Source organism: Thermobia domestica, chromosome 10, assembly GCF_964235325.1.
Source record: "Thermobia domestica chromosome 10, izTheDome1.hap1.1, whole genome shotgun sequence".
NCBI lineage: Eukaryota > Metazoa > Arthropoda > Insecta > Zygentoma > Lepismatidae > Thermobia > Thermobia domestica.
The window spans coordinates 194,205,567-194,220,346 of record NC_137463.1 but is presented as its reverse complement, the minus strand read 5'-3'; the positions used below and the strand labels follow the sequence as shown (position 1 = coordinate 194,220,346).

At 35.2% G+C, this 14,780-nt stretch overlaps 1 long non-coding RNA gene across 1 annotated transcript in view; it reads right to left on the bottom strand.

Moving 5' to 3' along the window:
• The window catches only part of LOC145662921 (uncharacterized), a 143,457-nt gene extending 137,750 nt beyond the window's left edge, over positions 1-5,707 (bottom strand). The window contains exon 1 of the long non-coding RNA XR_014127122.1: positions 5,670-5,707. This is a non-coding gene — a long non-coding RNA (uncharacterized LOC145662921). The remainder of the gene's footprint in view (positions 1-5,669) is intronic.
• Between the last annotated feature and the right edge of the window lie 9,073 nt (positions 5,708-14,780).

The following is a 14,780-nucleotide window of genomic DNA, read 5'->3' as shown; positions in this document are numbered from 1 at the left end:
AGGCCTATATTGAAATTAGCCTCTATTCTTTTCTTAGGAACCTTTGACGTCTAGAAAATTGTTCAGAGTATAGATTGTACGTCACGCCAGACTTACCAGTCAGAAGAAATACAATTCGACTTATGCGCTTAATATGTAATCAAGATAAAACTTACTATAAATGTGATGTGTTACACTGAGAAAAAAATTGTAGGGAGCGTATTTAGAAAGGTACGTTACATGAGTAATTCTTGTAGTTTTGGACTTAACGTAGAGCAGACGTATAATCGAAAACGTATGTTTTATAGTACTTTTTGTATCAATGTTCCATCTGTACGTACTTTCCGTATAAAACAAATATATAGGCGGTCAGGAACTCATGGACGTATATAACATACAGCTGACGAAGGTAACATACATACAGTATATGTATGTAATATAAGGAAGACTGTTAGATATCAGACATCCTGAAACGGTATGGTGTAACATCTAAGGGCAGTGTGTATGTAGCATAAATATAACGTATGCTCCGTACTGATTTCTGTAGTAAGCAAGAGGATTCCGTATATTTGTACTATATACCGCTGTCCGAAGAACTGATTTTTCTCAGTGTATTCTACAAAGGAACTACAGTATGGGTGATTAACGCTGTTTAAAAAAATGTTGAAAAGATCCATCGAATTGTTACCAACCAAGTTTCAGAAACTTTACAGCTATATTATTTCGTTTATTAGCACTCTTCGTATTTGTAATGCCAGTGGCGGACCTAGCCTGGGGTAAGTGGGCCTAGGCTCCCAGTTTTTGAGTGACAAAAATAATTTAATCCATTATTGACATTTTTTGAAAGTTTATGGAAAACTCATGATATACTTATCATAGTCAGGGTTCTGGCTGCCCCCCTTAGTTTTCACGCTCTAGATCCGCCCCTGTGTAATGTCCTGTTTCGGATAATCATACATTCAAATTGCCTGTGAAAATTTGACCAGTTTTGCTGAACGACATAGCAGATGTTGGAACAGAACGTTTAGAACATTCGAAATTTCTGAATACCAAGCCATTATCTTGTAAAGTGCTGCATTTGTAAAGTATTATTTATTCTTATTTAATCAACACTAGTTGTATTCGATTTTAGAAACAATTTTGTCATCGTTACACGATAGTTGTGTTTACTAAAAATTAAGAAAGAACTTTAGAATTCCTTACCGGTTATGACTATTTCATTTCTCTGCTTCATGGTCAAATAAAATAATAATGCAGGAACCTAGCGCCAGAGCGGCCTAAGGAATTAGTCCGTGCTATTTGGGAAGGCGTTAAAAGATTGTCGCCGGCATTGGTTGAAATAAGTTAAAGTTAGTTTTAATGTAAGGCAAAACATTCTGCAAGATTTAAAATGCACGTTGAATGCACTTGGCTCTCATCAGAGCTTAAATGATCCCAGCCCCCGCCAAGTGAACTTTGGTGGACAAACATCGTGTGCGTGGGTTTTCTCGGGGTTCTCCCGTTTCATCCCACTTTCTTCATTCCACCATTTCATTCATTACTCATCATCACCGTCTCCTTTAGCCTAACCGGCATAACCGTGGGACGTAAAACTCAAAGATTTCATTTCATTTTTTCAGAGCTTAAATCAGAGTGAAGTTTGATCATGAATAACAACAATAAACATGTTACTTCTGAAAAACAATGATCATTTCAACATTTTTTTAAGTAGACCCTTTACATGTTTCCTTATATTCTCTACAGACACTTGTTAGAACAAATGTAAAATAACCTGTGAGTATGGGCGGCGATTAGGGGAACAAAGGGGGCAGTTTCCCCTCACTTTTTTTGAAGTAGCCCATTAAGGTATATAGTTTCATTTGGAAACGTTAAGTTTTTGAATGTATTACTGGTTCATAGAAAAATGGTGCCGTACAATATTTGCCGTTGCGTGAGTTCGTATTAGTTGTCTTTCCATGGAGTTAAGAAAGCTACAGGAATTGGGTTTTAATTGCCACGGAAAATAACCCTGAAATATACACTAAGAAAATAAAATGTCAGCTTTTTACAAAAATATCTTATCTTAATGATCTCTGTTGCAATGAACTATTAACATCTTCCTTGGGATTTCTTCTGCCAACCCTCTGTGTTTATCAGTAAGAAACGTTTTGTAGGTTGAAAAGTTTCTTTCTACATCAGCAGAAGTCACTGGTGAATGTGAAAAACATCAAATGTCTTACGTTCTCTTCCAATCCAGTGTTTTCACCATTAAGTACATTTGCAATGGCACTGGTTTTGTACCCGGGACTTTTGCCTAATACTTTGCAAAGTTTACCTAACGCTATTTTCGCAAGACCGTGAGTTGTTTCACTGGACAAAGTCTGCGATAATTCGCCCAACAAGGAGAGTGAATGCTGCAAAGCATTCTTACGGGATTCCAACTGTCTGATAATTTCAGGTGTTCTCGAGAAGTGGTTATATATGTGATTAATTTTGTTCTCAATGTCACTTGTAGAGAAACATTTTTGAGACACACAAATAGCGGCTGCATCATTCGGAATTAGTGAGTCTACAACTGTTTTCATTTGATTTAAGTTATGTGCATAATACGGTACAGCTCCTAGCCACGAGCTCCACTGGTTGAGAATGCACTGGAAAACTTTTCGCAACTTCGCGAAAGATACGTACGCCCGATGGATCATTCACAAATACTTTCTTTACATTTGATACAAACACGTCTACTGCTAGATATTAGCATCTGGTTGTTTCTGCTATGCAATAAAGACCTTGTGTGAGACAAGTCAGGTGGATTAATTTAGGATAGGATACAACACTGTCTTCTATTATTCTATACAACATTTTATTCTACATCTGCGTTTACAAAGTGAGTCAGTTCACTTTAAATATAACCTACTTTCTTGTGATATACTCTCAAATAGGCTAGTATGCAGCAATAAAATTCGGAAATATGCAGTATCCTGCAAAGTTTACGAAATATGCGTGCACATCGAAATTCACTCAAAATATGCACTTATATGCACCAACACATGCGTCTCAAACGAATCCTTGCAAGTCCGTCGGAAAGAAGAAAACATTTTCCACACGTTTCTGCATGTTAGTATACACATGCATTTTGCATATAAATCCGGGCTGTATTCATAACTATGATTAACCACTTGCCTTATTAACCCGAGTATACTCGGAATCCTGTTATGTATAATATATTATTAACCCGAGTTTACTCGTAAGATCTGTAACAAAAGTTTGCATTTTTCTGCGAACCCGAGTATACTTGCTACTGAGTTAACTCGGGATAATAATGTTAAGGTTTTTGTTAAAGGATTTATGACGACATAGCACCGTCAATTATATATTTTGTTTCAACCGTTGTTAGTAGCATCAAGTGTACATTCCAAAAAACAAACAAAAACTGTGTAAAATAGGCAGTGGCGTATTTAGGGGGGGCTTCCGGGCTTAACCCCCCTCCCGAAATCTTACTTAGTATAGTAAACTATATGAAATATCTTGCAGAATTTTCACATTTTCAGGCAAAGCCCCCCCCCCCCGCGAAAGATAGCAAAGCGCCCCGAAAGATAGCAAAGCCCCCCCGAAACAAAATCGTAAATACGCCACTGAAAATAGGTAAAATCTTTGAGACTAAAATATGTAAGGCAAGTGGTTAACATTATCCTTTCTATTTATTCGTTTTGCAAATTTTTTATTAAATAATCTGATCAGACAATTTTACAGACAGAATTTTAAGATGTTCATGAGCAAGGAATCGAATTTCTTCTTACACTTCGTTGCTTAAGTGTACAGTACCAAGAGCTAGTACCTACTTGTGGTGCTCTTGTCAATTTACTTATGCCTAATAAAAAATGAAATAGGATGTACTGTATTTTAACTGAAAAATATAGTATCCTATTAGTTATACAACCTTTTGGCAAATAAAGTGTTGGAAACAAATCAGGGAAACTAAGATTGATACACAAATATTCATATCATGTCTTGTCCCCTCCACTTTTAACGTCCAATGGCCGCGGAGTGCAAGTTAGTGTAGGCCTATTATATGCTCTTTTCTCAAAGTACTCGATGATAAATTCGTTGGCTTTTCATAACGGCACTTTTAATATAATACTATAGTGCAGTATAGTATTATACCCCACTAGTTCCCAACCAGTGTGTCGCGACACTCTAGTGACACGTAGTCCCACAGGGTATGTAGTGAAATTTTGAGATTTCAACATCATAAAGCATTTAATAATCATTAAAATAAATTGAAAAAAAAGTCAATGCCTCCAGATGCAGCAACAATATTCAGTCAATACTCAACTTCACAAAAACTTATAGCCTTCCGCTACAATAATTTATTTTATTAGGCTAATTAAAAATCAAGTAAATGTGTCGTGATGCCGTGAGCGTTCAGTGTCGTCAGTTAATATGATTGAAAACCTGTACCGGGGCAAAATAAACTACACAGAGTTCAAAAAGTCTCTATACACCTGAATTGTCACATATTCAAAGCAACGAGAAAATTATTTTACTCAAAACTTATTATATTTTATCGCATAAAAGCACTATGTACAGGGCGTAGCACATACACACACATTTTATCACACATTTTCAGAGCAAATGATGGAAATGTTCCCCATGAGCCTCCAAACAAGCTTGCACACGTTTCTTCTTGTTGTCAAATACTCGCACAAGTTGTTTATGTGGAATGCTATGAGCAAAATCTCGAGTAGCTGTTTCGAGTTCTTGTAGCGTGTGGGGGTTCCCTTTATAAACAGAATTCTTTGCATAACCCCAGAAGTAAAAATCCGGAGGATACAAGTCAGGAGACCGAGGTGGCCACAATCCCTTTGAAATTATTCGATCTCCAAAAACTTCTTGCAGTAATCTCATGCATTAGCGAGCTGTATGTGCTGTAGCGCCATCTTGTTGTATCCAAGCATTACGAATTTCGTCTTCCGTTAGTTCTTCCATGAACTGGTGAATAATTTCACAATAACGAGTTGAATCTATTGTTTGTCTGAAAAATATGGGGCCGACTGTTCTTCTTCTGGATATTGCAATCCACACCCCTACCTTCTGGTCATGCAGAGGAACTTCATGTATTTCATGTGGGTTTTCTGCACACCACAAACGTGATCTCTGGGCATTGACGTAACCTGATAAATGAAACGAGGCTTCATCAGTAAAATATATATATATATATATATATATATATATATATATATATATATATATATATATATATATATATATATATATATATATATATATATATATATATATATATATATATATATCCAAAACATCGTCAGATTTGTCCATAACAAACCGTGTAAACCATTCACAATACTGCACTCGTTTTACACTGTCGGGAGGAAGTAACTGCTGCATCGCTCTCATCTTAAACGGGCTAAGACGCAGTTTCTTATGAACCGCCTTTTGTGCCATACCAACACTTATTGCTTCTTCCTGGGCAGGTTTTCGAAGTTGTTTATGGGGACTACGTTGCATTGCATCCGATATGTGTAGCAATTTTTCTTCATCGAGCACTGACGGTCTACCACTTCGATCATAGTCCATTACCGTTCCAATGTCTCTAAATTTATCGATCAGTGCCCTTACAGTGTGACGATTCGGAACAGGTGTATCCGGAAACCTAGCTGCAAACTTATCTTTGACTGTCTGTTTGTACTCACCTTGTTCACGGAACACATGTTCAACCAGGAATATTCGTTGTTCCACACTGAAAAAAAGGGCTTGGTCGGGAATACCAAATTTGTTTGGTCAGAGCATTTGGTCACTTTTTTTGGTTAATTTAACCAAAATTTGGTCATTTTGACCAAACCTGTTTGGTCATGAACACTATATTTTTTGGTCAGAACATTTGGTTGAATAATTTGGTTATGCCAAACAAATCTTAAGTGATTTGGTAAAGATTTGGTTTTCCTGACCAAAGTGTTTATTTACAAAGTCACGTGTATCGATTTGACTTCTGGGTAATCTTTATTTAAGCTATCAGTGTTTTGAGCGTATGTTAGTGACAAATAAAACTGACTATTTAGCTGCACAGAATGAATGCTTGAAGTGTGTGATTCATTATGTAAATCGAGGTAAGCTTACGTTTTCTTATATATTACTTTATTGTAATGTAATGTGTATTGGTTATTTTAGTGGTCGTATATTTGGCATAACAAATAGGCTCTTATATACAGATGAAGCGGGCAAGTTATATTGACGACGCTAGGGTAGGGAGCAAAATTATAGCGTCAGGGGTTGGTTCATTTCCTATTCCTCCACTAGAAACTTCCGGAAAGGGATAAATAAAGTGACATTAACACTAGAAGTTTGCAAAATAAACTGGTGCATTCACAGTTTATAGATGCACAAAATCCAAAATATACGGAAGAAATAAGTAGTGTTTACTTTCTCCCCCAGATCACTTGGTGTAGACTCTGGCTCACTTGGTAGTGATTACCATTCGTTATTTGTAACTGTGATGTAGACATGAATATAAATGGAGTGTGAACGTGTGGTATAGAAATTACGGTGCATAAAACACGAACCAACTTGTGCTAGGTGGCCATTATAAAGCAATAATGCTATCTAATCGATTCAGGACAGGAGCGTAGCAGGGGTGCCCAAGGGTTAAAAACGATGTGCGTCCGTAGGGAGCAGACGCGTTAGCGATGGTGGCTATTCATATAAACGAGATAGTTAAGAACAGCTCACTATAAGTCACATTACTGACTCCGGAGCCGTCGATGGATTTGAAGGAGATACTAAATGCCATCCGAAATATGAAGCATACTTTTGAAGAACTTTTCATATGGAATTCATATGGGAATTCTTACCTATGAGATCGATATTTCCTGAGAAATGCGTTAATAAAAGCGTATAAGTTTACGTTTGGGACACCACTCAAAATAATTATTGAAGAAATATATGTTCCCTAATTTACTTCTTACTGACTCCTAAAAGATTTGCACTGGGCGACATGAAAATATCTCACTTGGCATAGGTAAAATTCAAGGGTGTCATCAGAAGTAATTGTTAAAAAATCATAATTCTTTCCGCCCATGAGAGATTGTGATGGACATTATCGTGTCCGTGAGTTTTCTCGAGGTTCTCCCGTTTCCTCACACATTCACATTCCACCATTTTTGTTGCAATCAATCCCTTCCATTAATCACCCGTCACCTTTGACATAAAGGGCACAAACATGGTACGTGAAACGAATTATTTTGTGGAGAGGAGTCGCGGTGGTTCAGTGGTAGAGCGTTCACCTCTGGTGCATGGGGTCCCTGGTTCCCTCCCAGCTCGCATCAAATGAACGTTGTGGTAGACAAACACCGTGTGCTTGGGTTTCATCGGGGTTATCCCGTTTCCTCCCACTTTCTTCATTCCACAATATCATTCGTTTCTTATCATCACCGTCTCCTTTAGCCTCCACAGCATAAGTGTGGGACGTAAACCTGAAAGATTTCATTTAATTTTGTGGAAGTTCCGTCAGGGCTTTTGCCGGTGGGAATCATTTAACGCAGATGGTTTGAGATAAGTGGAAACGTACCATGAAGTGCACACGATTGGTGACTTTTTGCTTTTAAGTTTCCTTATTTGTACTTTAAAAAATTGTTTAAACCTTAAAAAAAGTTATTACGGGATGTATATTTTCATCGAAGCTACACGTAATATTTTCACATGTACTAACTTTCCATTTGCATATTTAAGAATTTCTTGCTTTGTGACGATATTTGTTAGAAAAAAGTTCTCATGACTTTTGCGATAACCACATTATTTTCAGTTTAATACTTATATCAACAGTATTTGGTAATTTCTACCAAATGTTTTGGTCAAATTCACTAAATGCAGGTTTAGTATTTACAACCAAATTATTTAGTTCCAAGAACCAAATTTGGATCATTTTAACCAAATTTTTGGTATTCCCAACCAAATCCTACTTATTTGGTTATTCTTTGGTCAAAATTACCAAACGCATATTTGGTACTGGTAACCAAATACTAGGTTCCTGCAACCAAACAAATCGTGACCAAATGATTTCGTGCTGGTGACCAAGCGTTTGGTTGGCGCTATATTGACCAAACGATTTGGTAACTAGCACCTATTTTTTGGTCAATTTGACCAAACCTTTTTTTCAGTGCAAAGTTAACACCATTGTTTAAGAGACCGCTAACTAGATGCAACAATCACTTCAACGTCACTTTTCCGACTGGAATCTAAGAAAGGAACTTCACGCAAGGCGATAATATAGCAGTGTTGCAAACCTTCGCATAAAATTTTATTTTATGCGACTTTGAATGCGACTTTGACTTGCAACGATTCAGGTGTATAGAGACTTTTTGAATGCTCTGTACGAGAATTTAATAATTTCTATGCTTATTATGTCCCGAAACAGGAATTGTACTCACCCCTATAAACCACCTCTTAATATGCGGTTTATAGGAAACTTTCCTAAGTCTATTACAAAGTTTTGATGAGAGTGTGTTCAATCTATTTGTGTTTGACCTTTAAAATCATTTTTATTGGAAATTCCTGCATCTTTAGAGTTTCAGAGCTAGAGATGGCAACCTGTTTGATGTTTATATTATTTCGACTTTGTGTAATAAGATTTAATTAAAATTGAAATATATTATTATATAAATTTACATCGAAATACTTGGTGTTTCCGAAACGGAGATCTGTAAGGCAGGGCTTTCTGAATGTAATATACACAGCATTCTTTATTGTAGTTTACACTGACATTAGTTTCCTTCTATTATATAGTCTGGATTTGCTGCGATTTTCCAATTAAAAAGGATACTGTGCTCAGAAAGGAATTTGAAATTTAGCACTATTTCAATGTGCATCATTGTGTAACTTAAGTATGTTTGCATTATTTGCATTTAATTCTTTGTGGTCATAGAGTTATAAAATAACCATTAGAGGCACAATCGGCTTCTTCGATTTTCAGTCATATGTCAAAAAGCAGTCACCTGCTATTTGTTTTAATGCGTAAGCGATGTTATCAAGTGAAGATTCAAATAAGATTTTAGACTAGAACTCACTTAAAGTAGGTCAGTTATTTAAAAACACAATATTACTAATGGATTAAAAGAGCATCATATATTCAGTGTGTGAAATAATGCAGTGTTTTTATTGTTTTTATAAATTCACTCGGACAGCTAATTGAAAGTGGAGTAAGAAAAACTACGCTCATAAAGACATACAAATGATATAAAGACATATTAAATGCTCCAGTTGTCTGTACACCTCATACGATACACGTTATTACATGTACTATACCTATATATTAAAATAAGCTATTCATAAGTTGAGTTGATTTTGAGTTTAACGTCCCTTTCAGCAGCGAGGCTATGTGAGACAGGACCTACTGATTAACGTGGAATCCCAACCACATGAGCTCCCGCCGGGAAACGAACCCGTATCTCCCATGCCAAAGGTGCGTACGCTAACCACTTAGCCACGAAGGAGCTCAATAAGCCATTTAGATTTAATTTTAGTTGCGCGGTTAATCTTGATGAAATGTAGAAATACATTTAATTGTGCGTAAGTGAAACATGTTAAATTATAATTAATGAAATAAAATACGTACTTCTATTGTGTAAAAGAAATATCTATTAAAAGAGCATCGTTTAATGAATGTTTTAGCTCTCACAAATATTTGAGGCTTAATGTGTAAATTACTTAACGGATAAGAAGTAATTTCCCTTTATAATTAATAATAATGATTTTTTTTATTAAACATTAGATTCACAAAGAAATTCTACAAGTTAACAATGTTCCCGCTCCAAAACAGTAATTATATTTTGTTTTAGTCCAGTCAATATACGGTTTGACCCCCAACAAATTGCAAGAAAAGCTATACTTAGTTTTTGTAGTAGAAAAAAGCATTCTGAACAACATATCAAACATTACCAAAATTAGACGTCCACTTGGCCGCCATTTTGAGCCGCCATTCTGGATTTTGTTACTAAGCACCTTTCTCGGAAAAAATAATTATATCTTCTCACAGAATTAAGATAGAGACTTTGTTCTTGTGTCAAATTGATGGTAATAGATAATATAAATGAGGGAAGGTAGTACAGTCTTGTGATGATGCCGACATTTTTAAAGATGACGGCCGTTCTTCCAAAAAAAAAAAAAAATCGTTATATTCTGTTCGTTATCTACCTTAATTGGCACATAACTATGAAACCATTAAAGTTTCCAAAAATCATCTGAAATGACTATTATAGAGTAGAATATCCTCTTTTCATTGACAGTAAAATCATTTCTGTATCTTAAAAACTAAGCAAGTCATACAATTTTATGTGACGAGAATGTTGTATTTTATAACACTGAACTCCGCAATGTAAGGCAACATGCCTTTTCTTTCAATAATGTAATACTTTAATTTTATAGAGAGAAGTATCTGAATTGTTCTTATACAGACAATAATAATAATAATAATAATAATAATAATAATAATAATAATAATAATAATAATAATAATAATAATAATAATAATAATAATAATAATAATGCGTATCACAGGACCATTACAAAGGGTGTAATTATAATATAATATAAATGGTGTCAATTCAATTTTACGAAAGTGTTTCATTACCAGCTGTCACATTTACAATATGATGGTCACAAACCATGTTACAGATTATAGAAGAAATACAGATAATTGTCATGCGTAACACTGGAATATTTTTTAAACATTAAAGCACAAGATATAATTTACAGCCTATGTAATGGAATTCATTAATAATTCATTAATAATCACTTTTTGTTGTATTTCTTTTCTCTTAAAAAAAAAAAAAAACTAAATTTCTTCATCACCCATAAGGGGTTAATTTGTGATGTTTTCACAGTTACTATTACAGCAAAAGCCAGCCATATGTTGCTGTGCAATCAAGACCATATTTCTTACACGTATGCTACATTTATGTGTGATATATCCACATGAACAGCTGCAGTGAATCATTTTTAGAAGGCTGTCAGGAGCAGATTTATTATCCATCATTATTGGTATCAGTTTGTACCCTTTATTAATCCAGCTCCACTTAGTAGGATTCATGTCTTGACTAAGACCCATCCATGTCATGACCTGAAAGTAAGTTCGTTGTGAGTGGCATTTTGTAGCAGACATTGTGGGTAGAAAGCGCTCTGGTAATACAAATGAATTAACATCCGCCACTTTTTCTTGCAAAGGTAAGTATACTGCAGTGATTCTTACGTGTCGGATTCATTTCCATTGAACAAAGCCAGCATTGCCTTACACCCGGTAGATTCCACAGTATTTGGATCTGTGTTTGCGGATAATAGAAAATCTGTGTACATTCACGGAAAATACCATTTTTGTTAATCTTTTCAAAAACTGGCTTTTTCCCAATATAAGAAATTCGTGAGTAGTATCTGATTCAGTGAAGACATACGCAAATAACAGGTTTGTACATATATCTTTCTCCAACAAGGTCTTCAAAGCAGTAATGATGTACACATGAACTTTCTCTTTGTCTAATAGTAGACCTTTGTTATCTGTATAGTCATTATGCAATATTAATAGAACCATATTTTCTCCGACGAGGGTTGTTGACTAGGTAAGTGACTTAGCAAAATTGCAGCTTTTACAATGTCAACATCTGCATCTTCCTCTGCTTGTATTACTTGATATCCTTTCGATTTCAGGCGTACAGTAATCATTTTTACCAATAATTGAGGAGTTTGATGCAATAAGGGCGTGAGTCTGAAACATGCATTTGAGAAAAATTATGTTGAAAATTTAAGTAGTGTCATTTTTTCCTTACATAAAACAATGTAATATGCAGCATTTTATTCCGATATTGAATTAAAATGTTACCAGGAGGCTAAACAAGCATCGCGAAAGCTACAAATGCGTTTGATGCAAAAAGGGTGTAAACTCACTTATGCCCTTATTACATTAAACTCCTCAATTGTTTGTTGCTTCCATTGGAGGGAAAGTTTTCCTTTTTCCCAGCAAATTTTGTTGCTTCCGTGATACTGACTACTGTTGTTGCAGTTGTCTTTCTTCGCTCACGAGTAGTGTCCTTTGGGGTGGGTTTTCCATAGGTATCGATAACAACAGTTGCTTTTCCATATCGTTCTGTAACAAAACATGCACAGTGATGTGCAATGGTGTTGTAACTACTTCTCTGCGACCAGTTAAGTCTATGTAACAGGGAACCTCAATCCAAAATATACTGCTCATATGGGGAAAAGACTGAAGGATTGCACCATTCGTAGGAGTAGCATGTTTTTTTTTTTTTTTTTTTTTTTAATGGCTTCAAGAAGTGCAGGTTTGTCTGTATTTCTAAGTTTGTGTTTACCTTCACACAATGCCGTGGATATTAATAAAGTTCATATTTCATTACCTTATTTAAGTTTAAATTACCACTCTGAGACACAACCAAAAATAAAAGAGCAGGATCTTTCGCTTTGTGTTCCGATACCTTAACAGCTTTTTCTGATGCAAATGTGATTGCCTTAATGTTGCGTTTATGTGCATATGAAAATGTAGGTTGGTCTTCCATTTGAGCAACAATATTTTTATCGATACTGAAAAACTCATAAACGTTCACATCATTATCTGCATTTATTCAAGTTACAATATTACGCAATGCCATTTCCTCAGACAGTGCGAAATATAGTTCAAGCACACTAGCAATTTTAGCCACATCCTCTCTATCCCGGACTATCCTAGCAGTAGTTGCCTCTTTGTACTGTTCACTAGTATTATATTGCATATCACAGAAGTCCTGCATGGCAAAGTTATAAGACGAGGATACAGAAGAGGATATTGTCCAGATTGCCCTTTGCTTCTCTATTATTCCATTACCTCTTGTTAATCCTCTATGGTTTTTAATGACCTCATTAGCGTCTGCTCAATAACCAGGTCACAACTAAGACTAGCCCAGAATTTGTTACTTCGTCTGATGACATGGTATTCCTGCATGAACTTATGATACAATTTAAGGTTAGTTATCTCCAAACTTGGCATGGTTTGAAGGTAGAGGTAAGCAGACTTTAAATAATTTTGGTGACCTGCAACAGCAATTATAGACAAACAAGCTGAAATAGCATGTAGGTGCATTGTGCATGATCCTTATCAATCGGCATGAATTAGCTCCCTGACTACAACCAACATCTGCATAAAGTTCAACCAAAGTTTGCTTCTTTTTGACTTCTGAGAATATTGACAAACAGGTTTTTTCATGCACAGCAGAAACTACAAGTATATTCGTCATACAATCTTATTCAAGCATGTTGTCCACCTCTAAGTCACCCTTTCCACCTTGACAATATAACTATTCCAGCATGTGAATGCGGCTCTCAAAGTCAGGTTCTGTTTAAATAATTTTGGAGATAATGAAGCTTGTGAGGTATTGATTGACCATTGCCCACGTAATGCACGCTGTACTGCTTTCCTGACATAATATGTATGATTGTATTTTCACTGTAGACTGTTGCTAAAATATCTTTTAGTCCACTGTCTTGCATTAACGTTCCTATAGCACCCAATAGATTCAGTAAAATATGGAAACTTCCAAGTAACAATATGACATCTTTCACTCCAACATTCTCTTCGGCTGAACTCACAATTTCAGAAGCTTTCCAAAACAATGGCTGGTCAAAGGTGGCATTTTGTATTTCGCTGCTAGCTCACAGATGAAACTGAGAGTAGAAAGAAGGCATGTCTCTTGTCTCCAGGGTACATATCAATCATGGGCAGGAATTGCACTGTGCAATATACATTATTATTATTATTATTATTATTATTATTATTATTATTATTATTATTATTATTATTATTATTATTATTATTATTATTATTATTATTATTATTATTATTATTGTCTTTATAAGAATAATTCAGATACTTCTCTTTATAAAATTTAAAGTATTACATTATTTAAAGAAAAGGCATATTCCCTTACATTGCGGAGTTCAGTGTTATAAAATACAACACTCTCGCCATATAAAAATGATCTAGCTTGCTTAGTTTTTAAGATACAGAAATGATTTTACTGTCAATGAAAAGAGGATATTCTACTCTATAATAATCATTTCAGATTATTTTTTGGAAACTTTAATGGTTTCATAGTTATGTGCCAATTAAGGTAGATAACGAACCGAATATAACGATTTTTTGGAAGAACGGCCGCCATCTTTAAAAATTTCGGCATCATCACAAGACTGTACTACCTTTCCTCATTTATATTATCTATTACCATCAATTTGACACAAGAACGAAGTTTCTATCTTAATTCTTTGAGAATATATAATTATTTTTCCGAGAAAGGTGTTTAGTACCAAAATCCAGAATGGCGGCTCAAAATGGCGGCCAAGTGGACGTCTAATTTTTGCTAATTTTTGATATGTTGTTCAGAATGCTTTTTTCTACCACAAAAACTAAAGAAAGCTTTTCTTGCAATTTTTGTGGGTACAGCCCTAATTTTCCTTCTATTTACTGGACTATTTAGAAAATACTTACATGTAATTTAATTTTTTTGAATACGTAGACAAATACCTTGATGCATGTTAACCAAACCAAATCAGTATTTTAGCATCTAGGCTGTCGTCAGGAAATAAAGTTGGAACGGAAGTTCACGAAGGAAGGACTCTTCTGTTTTAATTGCTTGGAGGGATTAATGACGAGCTTGATTAGGAACACGAATGGTCCTTAAGTAAAAGTTTGATTAACAAGTATTAACTACATGGTTTTTAGAAAACTATCAAGTGCACGGTGATTTAAAGTACAAAAATAAAAGTGCTGATGTTTC